The following is a 12,995-nucleotide window of genomic DNA, read 5'->3' as shown; positions in this document are numbered from 1 at the left end:
TGCCTACTTGCCATATGCACAAGCCTCCTCATATTTACATATGTTGTGTCCTGTCCACATGATACAAAGGATGGCCAGGTTTCGGGGTTAATTCATTATCTCTCTTCTCTTGTTAGTTCAGTAAACACTGACCATGTTGATTTACACCACTGTCGAGATAAAGTGGTTGACTGCTGACCACAAATGTAAATTATTCAGGGTTCCCATGATTAAAACAATCAAACCATTTACTTAAAATTGTGCATTACAATTTAATACACTTACAGAGGCTCAAGACATTGCTCATAAACAATCCAAATGCTTCTCCATACAGTCCAGCCCTTTTCTGGACATTTACAGTAGAGCAATACAGTACATATTCTTCCCTGCCCTGTTTAAAAAAGTATTCAAATGGGTAAAAGGGAGTTGTGGACAAAGGGTCAGTCATGAGAAGCTTAATACCATTACTCAATGATGGGAATCCTGACTGCCTAAAGCAAGTACCTACAAAACACTGTGGAGGAACCTGCAGCCTCAGGCTCACCAGATCCACACGCCAATGCAGAATCTTCTTGCTATTGCTTTCCCTGCACAGACAGGCTGAGTAGTAGAGATGCCCTACAACTCCCAACATTAACTTCCCAAGTCCTGCTAGGGTGCCATAGGTGAAGAGAAAACTCCAGAAGCTTCCCTCAACAAGAAGAGAGGAACAATAAAGGCCTGCTGGTACATCAGGGCCCTGTTTTTCCAAATTAAAACTTAGGGAAGTTAAGGATTTGGAGATCCCAGGTGGTCCATCAGCACCCTGTCCTTACTATTAATTTCAACTGGATTATCACTGAAGGTTAATAGTTTGACAGTGTCTTTGGTTTTCAACTCTTTCAGCTGTGGAAACCCTTCCTTGTTTCATGTTACTATGCAGATTTGTAAGAGCACCTTGACAGATGTGGATGGGGACTTACAAAGGTGGTATGCAGAGAGATGGCTTGGCATGTCCACTAAAAGGACATGGGTAATGTTTGCTACTATCTTGTAAGTGAACTCTGGGCTTTTCATTAATAGTATCTGTTTACTTGGGCTAGGAGAGACTGAAGAGTACTATCCAGAATCAGTATCATCAGCCTCTGAGGGAATGACGGTGAATAATACACGGTACCTCCATTAGCAGAGTCCTCTGCAATTATTTTTTACAGCAGTGTATGTACTCCAGAGTCATGACTCTGCCCTTCTATGAACAAGCATGGCACACAACAGGATATCCATATTTTTAAAAATCTAGTTCCACAAATAGGAGAGGAGAAGAAGAATCCTTAAGATACACAGGCCTGAAAAAAAATCGGGCATCTGATTCAAATATTCAGCACAACATTTCTCCCCTACTTGCTGAGCACACCACATTTATTTTTGATAGTGACAAAAAGGTGGCAGAGTGGTATGAAACTAGGTTATAACAAAGACAAGCCTGACAGCACTGATGTAGCTAGGGTGTCTTAGACTTTCCATGCTAAATCCAGGTTACTTTTTGGGGATGGAAAGGAGAAGGGCTTATAACTTCAACAGGTTGTCTTTGCACTTATTCTCTAGAGCACCCAGGGTTGTACACTTTTAGGTGTTATATAAATAATAAACTATAAACAAACTAACCTGCCAATCACCCACTCAAGCAAAAATCCTGAGTGAACCAGTGTGTTAAGTACCAAGCCCTGAAGTTCAGACTGGTTAAGGAACTGGGAAACTGAATTCCAGTTTTATAGCTTCTCCGTGTTGAAAACACCCTGCTATGAGCACTCAAAACTAGGGACTTGTGCAAGAGCACTTCAGCTGATCACATCATGCCAGAAAAAAAATTTAGATTGATGGAGTTGTCTCTCTCAGGGGTGTGAAAAATCCATACCCTTAGCAATGTAGATATGCCAACCTAACCCCCAATGTGGATTTTTACTACCTCCACCTAAATTTAAGGGGTAGACCAGGCCTTCATTTGTCCATCTTTAAAAAAGTGATAATAAGACAGCAATAGTCTAAATGGTCAAAAGCAGTGCACTTCAGACTTTGAGAAGTATCCATTCACAGGACATTTCATCCAGCATGACAGTCTTTGTGGAAAACATAAGTGTATGGGAATAGATTCCCCAGAATTAGTGGCACTTGTGAGTTTGTCAACTAATTGAGATTTGTTAATAGAAAGGTTCTCTCATTTCTCAGGAACAACCACTGGAAAATGTGCCCCAACGAAACAGTATGACTGTAAAAGGAGTTATAGACAGTGACTTCTATGATGCACAAGCACTGCTCTAGTAGGGCAATGTTGTAAACATAAGTAGTGGATATTTTAAACTCATCCATCTCTTCTGCATTTCCTATGGTTTGTGACTCCTCTTTCTATGCCCTCTAGAGAGAACAGAGCTACTGAGATGAAGAGAAAGTTCAATCCAGCTTTATTTGCTAAATCCTCACTGCTTCCTCTTCCCCACTCACCCCAATGATAAAATGTTTCCTTTATATTTTTACTTTTTTCCCCTTTTCTTCTTCTTCTTTTTGTTTTTAAGCATAGTTTTGCAATTGTATTTTCAGTCCCTTTGGTTTCTACTACTCTGTGGGGTGACCGTTCATCTGGATTTTTTTTTTTTTAATATTCTCTGTTCCTGAATGCACCTTTCATCCACCCTTCACTTATTCTCCTGCTCTTTGTGACTGCTTATATTATAATCCTTTATTTCAAATCTTGTAGTTAGTGACTTTTCACCTTCTGCTCTCTATGGGGCTTTTCTATATAAAGCCAGGTGACATCTGACTCACATACTTCCTACATTCTTTTTCAGTCCACATTTGTTTTCTTCCTCCCCTTTGGTTTCTTAGTGACTTCTTTCTCCAAACTTATTTTGTTCTCCTTTTCTATAACGTAAAAGAGTTAGAAGTTGGAAAAGTTGCCTCAGAAAACATTTTCTAGTGTGTTGTTATTGCAACCAACTTTTTGCTGATTGTGTCATTAAAGACAGGTAGATTTGTCATGCCTTACTGAGATTTCCTTCCAAGATCTTTGCATTTGCATATGAGCACTTGGCTTACCATCTAATTCCAGGTTCCAGTTCAGGAAGGTATTAAGCATCTGCCTAACTTTAAGCATATGAATAGTCCCATTTAAATTTATGGAATATCAGTGGGACTATTCATATGCTTAAAGTTAGGCAGATGCTCGAGTATTTTCCTAAAGCGGGGGCCTGAATTTAGCAAGATGGCATGTAACAAAGCCCTTTTTCCCTTCCTCTGTTATTCTGTTATTTCCTGGTCCTTGTGAGATCTACTGGACTACTCACGTGCTTAAAGTTAGGCACAGGCTTTATAATCTTCCTGAAAAGGCCCGATTTCAGCATTTTAACTCTATATGTGGACCAAACTCTGCCCTCAGATACAATACATATCCTGTTAGTTTTAGTGGGAACTGCGTACAAGAGTCTGAAGGCAGAACTTGGAATCTGTAAAGAACTGGGTCACTGGACAACAGATCAGTCTCATAAATAGAGTTTCCTTTTTTTATAAAGAAGAATATATTAAAAATGGCTCTTCTCCTAAACTCTGTTTGAATCTTCTCATTGTAGATAAACACCAACAAGCCCTTAAAATGTGATGGATTACACATCATACTTGCTCACTTAGTGTTTCCCCCACCCCCTTTATTATAGCTAATAGCCATTTAGTCTTCACTACAGTATTTGTAGCTGTTGTTATATCTTCCACTTTATGCTCACCCTTGGGGCTACCTCACTGCAGATTTCACTGTCTGGTTCATTGCCTCCAAACATAAAATCAGTGACAAGGAGTAACTATAAAGCCCCTTTTCTATCCTCTGCCTTTTCGTTATTTCCTGCCCTCATGAAAATGGTTTAATAAATTGGTCATATACACCAGCTGCCGCCCTGTCTCTATCTTTTACTTATTATTGGATGTTGAATTTCTGCATCAGATATACAGTGTATGGAATAATTTCTTCTGCATTAGGCTAATCAAACCAACTCACAAGGCTGAACTCTGCTGATTTCCTTACTCATGCAAGTAGTCCCATTGAATTCAACAAGTTCAAAATCAGGTCCACTGCTTTCAATGGGACAACTCACATGAGTAAGATTTGGGCATAGTTTGATGCATTTTGTTATGCTAGTGAGCTTAGGAAATAAAAGTTCGAGACTTCCAAGTAAATTAGAATGTCTACTAGACATCATGTCTAGTTCTCCGTTTTCTTAAGTGATAAAGAACAGAAACACAAAGTTATTCAGATTTTTGCATTGTTAAGGGTTTGTGGTTTTTGCACTAATATGCATTTTGTTAAACTTTTATCAGTCCTCTTCTATTTGAAGCAGCATTATCTGAGCACAAAGCTGGGAGCCAGGAACTCCTGAGTTCTAATCTCAAGACTCACTCTGGAACCCTACTTTGTGTCTATTTCTACAGCTATAAAATGGGGATAATATTTATCTGCCTTACAGAAGTATCACAAGCATTAGTTAATGTTTGTACAGCAGTTGGATTCTGTATAGCACTATACAGGAACTATTATTATTTGATCAATTCCTAATAAAAATCATCCATCTGTATTTCTGAGGTTTACATTTAAAAAAATGTCACACATTTACACTTTTAACTCTTCTGTCTCTTACTCTCCTTTTTGGTATTAAGTCTCTCCTATTCCCCTCTGCACACACCCAGGTAGCAGTTGGTTCCAATCAACTTATTTAAATTTCCATTTAATGTTAACGTACGTGTGTGTGTGTATTTATTAATTATCACTTCTTAAACACTACATTTAAAAATGTTCCAAGGATAACAAACACGTTCCAAGGATATGGTCACTAGGTGTGTTCATTAATGTTGTTTTTGTTTACGATATCTGCCTCATTTCCTAGGACTTCTACAATATTCTTTGAGCTTGGTTACTCCTAAAAACCATGTAGTGAAATCTGTGTTGCTGTAACTTCAGACAGACACATACGCTTGTTCAGAATACATCTGTGGTAAGCATCCAAAATCTCCTGAGACTATTTCTTTGATCCTCTCTCCCTGCATTAGCATCTTAGATTTGTGTGTTATTCTTAGTTATAATTGGTTAGATTCCAATGTACTTGTTGCGGTACAAAACCTAAGTAATAATCTAAAAAACAGATAGTCCCTTCCTTGAGGATCTGACAATCCAAGAGATAGAAAAAGACATAACAAGGCACAACAGCATACTCAGAAAAAGTTAATTGGATTCCCCCCCTCCCTTCAGTTAGAATGTTTACATTTCCACAAACATATCTATTTTGGAAGTCCCATTATCCTTTTCAATTCAAATCCAAGTTCAAAATTAAATTCATATACTCTTATTTCTTCAAAGGTAATACCTACCCTTCAGATTTGGTTGTGTTCGTGCCACAGGCACATTTCAATCTTTATTTAGTGAAGTTTCAGTTACTCCAAGGATATCACAGTTCTTATTCTGTCTATATTACCCATATCCCATCCTTGTATACAGTGAGGTCTGGTGTTATGAGCACAGAGTTAAGAGCCTATCCTTAGCTATGCTACTTATTTTGGATATGGCCTTGGGCAAGTCATATCATCTTTCTGTCTCAGTTTCACCATCTGTCCAATGGGGATAATAATACTTACCTCACCAGTGTGTTGGGAGGATTAATTGTCTGTACAGTGCTTTGAACATAGAAAGCATTATAGAAGTATTATTATTGGGCACCCAAAATTCCCACTGAAATCCCTGATTTTTGAGTGCACAAGGAATGCAGGTTCAGGCCCTATATGATACTTTTGGGATAAATTCTGCGAGGAGATGCATGCATATGGCTTCCACTATAGCCACCCATCTACAAGAAAATCTCTATTATGCCAATACACTACCCCAATAAAAGAGTTAAGCTTATACCTTTCAACCTGTATCAAGATGATAACCTTTCATTAATGCCAATACTCCTTGTAGTGTAACTCAGATCCTCACCACTGGAATGTCTTTGCACCTGTAAACGCAACTTTCTTCCTTTCCCCCACAGATCCCTAAAGAAAGATGTTAAATAGCTTCTTTCAAAACTCAGATGCTCTTTCCCTTGTTAAATTTATAACCTTGTACTGCAGTACCAAAGCCCTTGCAATCTCCTGTATTCTAAAATAATCCATCAATCCCCTCTCCTCAATGCTTTTGCCCTTGGCAAAGCACTAGCCCAAGGGAGAGCAACTCAACAGAAAAATGTGAGATTTCATAAAACATATAATTCAGACCCTAACTGAAAATCTCTTTTTCCGACCTCTGCAAAAGCTCCACTTTCTAAAACACATTGACTGTCTCCTGCAGATTTTTCTTTCTTTGCTACATGTTTTGCTCCTCTGTGCAGTCACTCCACCCTCTTTTTGCTGTCCCTTCCATTCCATTATCTCCTCCAATATCCTTTCCCTGGTCTCAGTTTCTGCTGCATCTTCATCTGCAATCATCAATTTCAAATAAAACTACCACTTCTTCACATCAAGTCTTTGGACCAGTCCTTGATTTTCTAGCAACCATTTTCTTGTCCCTTCTCGAAACAGAATTAGAAAAGGCAGAGGCTGAATTTTTTAAAGCAATACAGGGGTTTTAGCCAGACATTTTTCATTGCTTTGAAAATCTTCACCCCAGACTTTAAAGCAATGGTAGAGATTTCTTGTGATTACTTCTCTTCTAAGCCACAAACATTCTAATGTTGTCCCCTGTTTACATGGCAGAAACATGAGGTGACTTATAAAGGTATAACTGTAAAGCTCGGGTGATGGCTTAGATCCCACTCCATGGTTAACTTTACACACTGTAACTATTTCCACTGACCTCAATGGGACTATTTATAGTGCATGAAATTAAGCATACCTGTAATATTTTCAGGGTTAGGGCCCAAGGGCTCCACGCTTGGTGTAAAATATCTAGAAACCAAGAAAGCTCAGGTACAGCTCAGCCATTTATTCTTCAAGGAAACAAACTGAGTTCCTTGCCACTTGCTACAAGTTGGGACATTAGGAACTGCTCTACCTGGGCACTGAAGATCTCGTGATCCCATTGTCCTTCTCAGTCAAATATTTCCTCAGCCCATGTGGTGCGGTATGCTGTGCAGATTGGCTATTCATGCCTTCCATCCCAGAAGTGGACCCCTTTAATTTTTACCATAGGTATAAAATTTGTTTTTAAAAGGGAACTTAGGATCCTTCAGGGAAAAAAGTGATATTGTATAGTTTACTACCATGGGCTAACGTCTTGAAAATTGGGTGTGTAGACACATAAGCACCTGAAAGTTGGTGCTGCCAATTTCCACTGACTGATGTTCCTACATCTTCAGAAAAATCTTACTTAGGTACCTAATTACGGCTTTATGATCTTAACTTTAGGCACTCATTTGAAAATATTGGCTAGGGTTGCCTCATGTTTTAGGGGTAAACCTGTGGTAATTCCACTGAAGCAAAACCTAAGGTTTCCATCAAACAGGCACCCAAAATAACCCACACTCACAGTTTTTGCAGAGCTTTAAGGACACATCAGTGTATTTGATTGAGATGCTCTACATCTGAAGTGATCATGGTAACTCTCAAGTGTTCATTCTGTACCTGAAGTTCTAGAATGGACAGATGACCTGGGTTAGGAAGAACTATTGCAGGAAAGCTAGAGGTTGACTTGAATAAACCTATTGGTTAGGTTCCGGTGCTTACCAGGCGTCTATTGATTTGGGTTTGTTTTTTTTTTTCTTAAAGTTGCAGCTCCAGCAGTAAGTGATTATGGGTGAATCTCAGCTTTAATTAGGGAAGCCAAAAAGTCATTAACCCTTGTGTTTGTGGGGAAAAGCTGGAAAACATGACCCTTACCTGCTCAGGAAATGGAAAGCAAATGAGAATAACCCAACAGCTAGAGGTTCTTCTTGTTGAATGTTGTACATTTTTAAGGCCAGGCTCATGGTTTTTGCTCACTTGGTGAGGATAATGCCTCGGGGGGGGGGGGAAATGGGAACAGCTCCCTAGGTCCGAGGTGGGGACGAAGAACCCCTGCTCCCACCTGCCCCTCACCTCAGCCCCTCACTCCCGCCCCACCCCCAAGGGAAGGGCAGAGGGGACTCCACCAACTCTACTACGAAAGTTGCGCAAGCATCACAGCATTACCTACGCTAGTGGCGGCTACCGCGCTTGCCTAAGAAAAGCACCCTCAGGTGCAGCCCCAGTGCCGGGAGCGTTACGGAAAGTCCGTAAGAGACACTGACCTCTTTGAAGAGTTACGGGATTTACGTACGGAACTGTCTCAGGTGCGGCCTCGGCCTTCCCTAACCACCAGACTTACGGAATCTCCGTAAACGCGAAGGGACGGGAGGCCGGCGAGGTTACGCCGCTCACGCAAGGAGCGATGGTCTCAGGTAAGGGGCCGGCTTCTCGAAGCGAGAGGACTTTACGTCAATTTTGCAGGGGGGCATTTGCCTACCGGCGAGCCGGCCGCTTGCGTCGTGAGGGCCGGCATCCCTACGTGGTTAGCGTAAGGCGCTCGCTCAGGTGCAGGGAGGGGGCGGGCTCGCGTTGCCCGGCAGCTCCAGCCTATGGGGGCGCGGGGCGTTGTCACGTGCCGGAGCCCCGCTCGCTGCTGCGGAGCCGGAGGCGCTGGGCGAGGGGACGGAGCCGGGACGGGGACCGGGGCTGCACTGGCGGCGGCGGAGAGTGGGGTAAGGGGCCGTCGGGGCCGGGGGCCTCCCTCGGAGACACCCCCGGGGGGCGGGGACCGGACGCCGCCCCTCCCACTGCGCCGGGCGCTGCGGGCAAGGGCAGGACACGGCACTGGGGGGGGGAGGTGCACAGATGGGGGATGGGACGGGGCACGGGCAGCAGGGGGGGGCGCGTGGGGGGCGGGGTGCACGGGGAGCAGGGGGGCGCGTGGGGGGCGGGGTGCACGGGAAACGGGGGCGCGTGGGGGGCGGGGTGCACGGGGAGCAGGGGGGCGCGTGGGGGGCGGGGTGCACGGGGAGCAGGGGGGCGCGTGGGGGGCGGGGTGCACGGGGAGCAGGGGGGCGCGTGGGGGGCAATGGGGAGCAGGGGGCGCGTGGGGGGCAATGGGAAGCGGGGGCGCGTGGGGAGCAGGGGGAGGCGCGTGGGGGGCAATGGGGAGCGGGGTGCACGGGGAGCGGGGGGGCGCGTGGGGGGCAATGGGGAGCGGGGGGGCGCGTGGGGGGCAATGGGGGGTGGGGGAGGCGCGTGGGGGGCAATGGGGGGCGGGGTGCACGGGGAGCGGGGGGGCGCATGGGGGGCAATGGGGAGCAGGGGGAGGCGCATGGGGGGCGGGGTGGACGGGGAGAAGGGGGGCATGTGTGGGGCAATGGAGAGCAGGGGGAGGTGCGTGGGGGGCAATGGGGGGCGGGGAGCAGGGGGGTTGTGTGTGCGGCAATGGGGAGCAGGGGGAGGCGCGTGGGGTGGGGTGTATGGGGAGCAGGGGGCACGTGGGGGGCAATGGGGAGCAGGGGGAGGTGCATGGGGGGCAATGGGGGGCGAGGAGCAGGGGGGCGCGTGTGCGGCAATGGGGGAGTAGGGGAGGCGTGTGTAGGGCAATGGGGGGCGGGGTGCATGGGGAGCAGGGGGAGGCCCGTGGGGGGCGGGGTGCATGTGGGGGCCTGCAGGCAGGGTGCACCGGTAGGTGGGATGGGGCTCAGCGGGAGGGGGTGGGGGAAGATAGGGGCATGATACATGGGGGCCGCCTGGGGGGGCTGCAGGCGGGCTGGGTGCATGGACAGCTGTGGGGTTCCACAGCCAGGGCTGCTGGATGCTGTGTGCAGTGGGTGTGGAGAAGCTGGAGACAGGGATGGAGGTTGGGGAGCTGGGAGTGTGAGAATCGGGGGCGGTGCACGGATTGGGGGACTGCTCTTTGAGGCACAGTGTGCATACATACACGGGTCCTTTTGGGGACTATGAACAAGGGGATGTTCTTGTGTGGGGACAGCCACTGGGGGCGCCAGGGAGGCTGCTGATGCAGACAGTGAATGGGGGGTTGGCGCTGCTGGGGCAGCTCATGATTGGCGAAGCTGTAGCTCACGAAAGCTCATGCTCAAATAAATTGGTTAGTCTCTAAGGTGCCCCAAGTACTCCTTTTCTTCTTTCTAATCTGTTTTTTCAGTTTTTTTGTGGTGTCATTTGGGAATTTGGGGGGGGGGGGGAGGGATTGTGCATCTGACTTTGCAGGGCTGGTTGTGAGAACCCTGTCCCTTAGGGGTCCTAGTGCAGGTAGCGTCTTAGGCACAGGAAGCTGTTTTTGCGCTAAATCCTCCTGCCCTGTTTTGTGCATGGGATGGGTGCGTACTTGGGAGCAGGTGTGCACCTGGCCTGGGCAGGAATGTTAGCTAGTGGTTCAGCCATTATGAAAGCATTGTCCTTAGTTTGTGCCCAGTGTCACTTGGATTGGTCTGTTGGGCATGGAGGTGAATTTGTTTAGCTGCAATATTACCTCTGTAGAGAATAATAAAAGGACCTTTCAGCCCAGAGAGAGGAGGGAACTCCTTTATGTGGAAGTGTGGTGCTTTAAAACAGGGAGAAATTGTCATGAAATTACTTGTTCTGTTTATTCCCTCTGGGGTATTTGGCATTGGCTATTGTCAGAAGACAGGAAACTGGGCTAGATGGACCTTTGGTTTGACCCAGTGGCCGTTTTCTTATATCCTTACATATGTTCTTGGTTGACAGAATTAAGGGCTTGTGGTCAGAATTTTGCTACTGCTTAGTTGGTGTGGTGCATTGTATTGTCTACTAGCCTACCTTCATTTAAAAAATGAAATGGTCATGCTTCCCGGTGACTTGTGAATATTCTGTGCTGTGTCTAGGTATCTTTGATTCCTGTGACAGTTTTGCATCTCTTCTAATTGAGAGAGCTGTGTCTTTCTTTCTATTTTTTTCTTTCTGGATTTGGTCTGTACTGGGTATTAATCATTAACCCACTGATTTCGGTGGCGATGGGGGAACCGCAGTGAAAGATAGCTGGGGAATCAGTGGAGGGATGATGACTAGAGCAAAACTTAGTTTTCAATAAAAACAGAAATTATGTTATCCACTTGCATATCTGATTATTTATATACATAGCACTGAAAGTGTGCTATGGACATTAAGAAAAAACGGCGTTACTCCAAAGAGCTTGTAATCTAAATAGACCATGTAAAGCTGCAGGATATCATGTAAGAAAAATCTACATGAAGTTTCATACATGTCTGGTTAGTTCCATATTTATTTAAATTGTCTGTAATTTAGTACTGGGATAGAGACCGGGGTTTCTTGGTCTCTTGGAAGAAGTATATATTTGAAGCAACACTTTTAGCTTAAATTTGACTCATCATTTACATTTTTTTAAAACAAGCTATTTTAAATCCCCAAGCCAATAAAAATGTTTGCACAATTAAAAAATAATTCCAGTGAAAACAGCTATGATCCAGCATTGATCAGAATGTATATTTGTCTGGAGCCCCAATCTTGCACAATTAAAGAGTGAAAGTGAGACTGATTTAGTTGATTTTTTTTAATTCATTGTCCAAACTGAGAGAAATGCAAATAATAAGCAGAACATAAATAGTGACCCACGTAGCATTTGTAAAAGTACTGAATAATGTAAGGTCCTTGTAACATTGGTAAAGAAATGATTGTTAGTGAAGTGATTTTTTTGAGGTAACAGTGGTGACACTTTAAGAGGGACCCAAAGGAAGTGATGGTGGAGGCATGAGGCCCAGTGTCTATTGAGAAGAGAGTGGAAGAAGGATGTGAAGAGCTGGCTAGTTGTGTGTCTTGGGAAGAAGAGCCTTAAAAACTTGGCATTGCTTTTTTGTGGGGTGGAGGGGGAAGTGTTAGTGTCTCTACATAGATCTTTTACGGGCCTTACAATAACACCTTGTGTGGGTGATGCTACAAGCCGATCTCTGAAAAGCAAAGGGCCTTTTCAAGCATTGAAAAGGCTCCAAGTCTTGCGTGTGCAGTCAAAGACTTACTGTAAGTGATGGGACCTTGTGGCTGGTTGCCAGTACGGAGAAATAGGAAATACATGACAGCCCGTCTGGGCCGTTTCTAGCTTCCACTGGCTTCTTGGTGGTTTTTAGGAAGTTGGACTCACCTCTGAAAGTTCTTGGCAACGTCATCACTATTTCTGTCTGGAACTTTCCAGTCTGTTGCTTTTACTCCATTCTGGTGTGATGGGCATGGGAGAGAGATGGTATCATTTGTGATTGGCACTGGTAAGATTTTGGTGTGTTCAGTTGTCCGTTCCTAACAATCTTGCCGCTCTTAGCATAGTGTGTGGTGCTGTCTTAGCATCCTTGGTATAATTGTTTTTGTTTCCATTACTAATCCCCCCCCCCTTTTTTTTTGTAAAGGAATTGCTTTTGTATATACTGCTGTACATGCATCTACTTGGAGGTACTGAAATTATTATTATTATTAAAATTACTGGCAATGTGATTGTCACTGTACAAGAAAACCACAGGGAGCATATTGTCTAAATGCACAATAGAAATCCCGTACATAATTACTGGGAGACCTAAAGGAAAACTCTATCTTGGAATGCCGTTTTTAAATAAAGGGCAGGGAACAGCAGTTTCACTGGTGTGGCTCAGGTGGGTGTGAGCGTCAATTAAGAGGTTGAGCTTTGAGGACCCATTTGAAAGAGGGAGTCCTGGTCACACACAGGGGTTTGAAAGTAAATTCTAGGCAAAGCAGACCTTGAGCCAATTAAGGCTGCTAAACTGTTAAGGTTCAAAACCCCTCATTCCTAAAATTCTGCGGAGGTGTCCTGCAGGACTGAGATTTTGAACGCTTGCTCTCGGCTGAAAGGGGAATCCTTTTTGGAAGTTTGAAGGAAGCTTGATCAGCCACGTTGTGCTGTGCAAGTCTGAAAACCTCACTGCAGAATAATAATAAAATAAAACCACAAATTTTTCCATGTTGCTTTGGTAGCAGCTGAACTTTGAGACTTGGCATGTAAATAGAGCTCTTTAAAGAGCACGTTCATGACTGGAGGA

The 12,995-nt window shown here is 44.6% G+C and overlaps 2 protein-coding genes across 5 annotated transcripts in view; one reads left to right on the top strand and one right to left on the bottom strand.

The window, feature by feature from the left end:
• CRB2 (crumbs cell polarity complex component 2) overlaps positions 1-7,578 on the bottom strand; it is a 143,690-nt gene extending 136,112 nt beyond the window's left edge. The window contains exon 1 of the mRNA XM_073314524.2: positions 7,493-7,578. The gene's annotated coding sequence lies outside the window, so the exon portion shown is untranslated. The remainder of the gene's footprint in view (positions 1-7,492) is intronic.
• A 991-nt stretch (positions 7,579-8,569) lies between these two features.
• The window catches only part of STRBP (spermatid perinuclear RNA binding protein), a 100,366-nt gene continuing 95,940 nt past the window's right edge, over positions 8,570-12,995 (top strand). For 2 of the 4 annotated variants that reach the window (XM_073314531.2, XM_073314528.2), the window contains exon 1: positions 8,571-8,681. The gene's annotated coding sequence lies outside the window, so the exon portion shown is untranslated. Of the gene's footprint in view, positions 8,682-12,995 lie in introns of all 4 variants that reach the window. The other 2 variants (XM_073314532.2, XM_073314530.1) reach the window with 2 other exon arrangements.

This window comes from Lepidochelys kempii, chromosome 16, assembly GCF_965140285.1.
Source record: "Lepidochelys kempii isolate rLepKem1 chromosome 16, rLepKem1.hap1, whole genome shotgun sequence".
In the NCBI taxonomy this organism is placed as follows: Eukaryota; Metazoa; Chordata; order Testudines; family Cheloniidae; genus Lepidochelys; species Lepidochelys kempii.
Note: the sequence above shows the minus strand (reverse complement) of the source record. Positions and strands in the feature narration are given on the sequence as shown.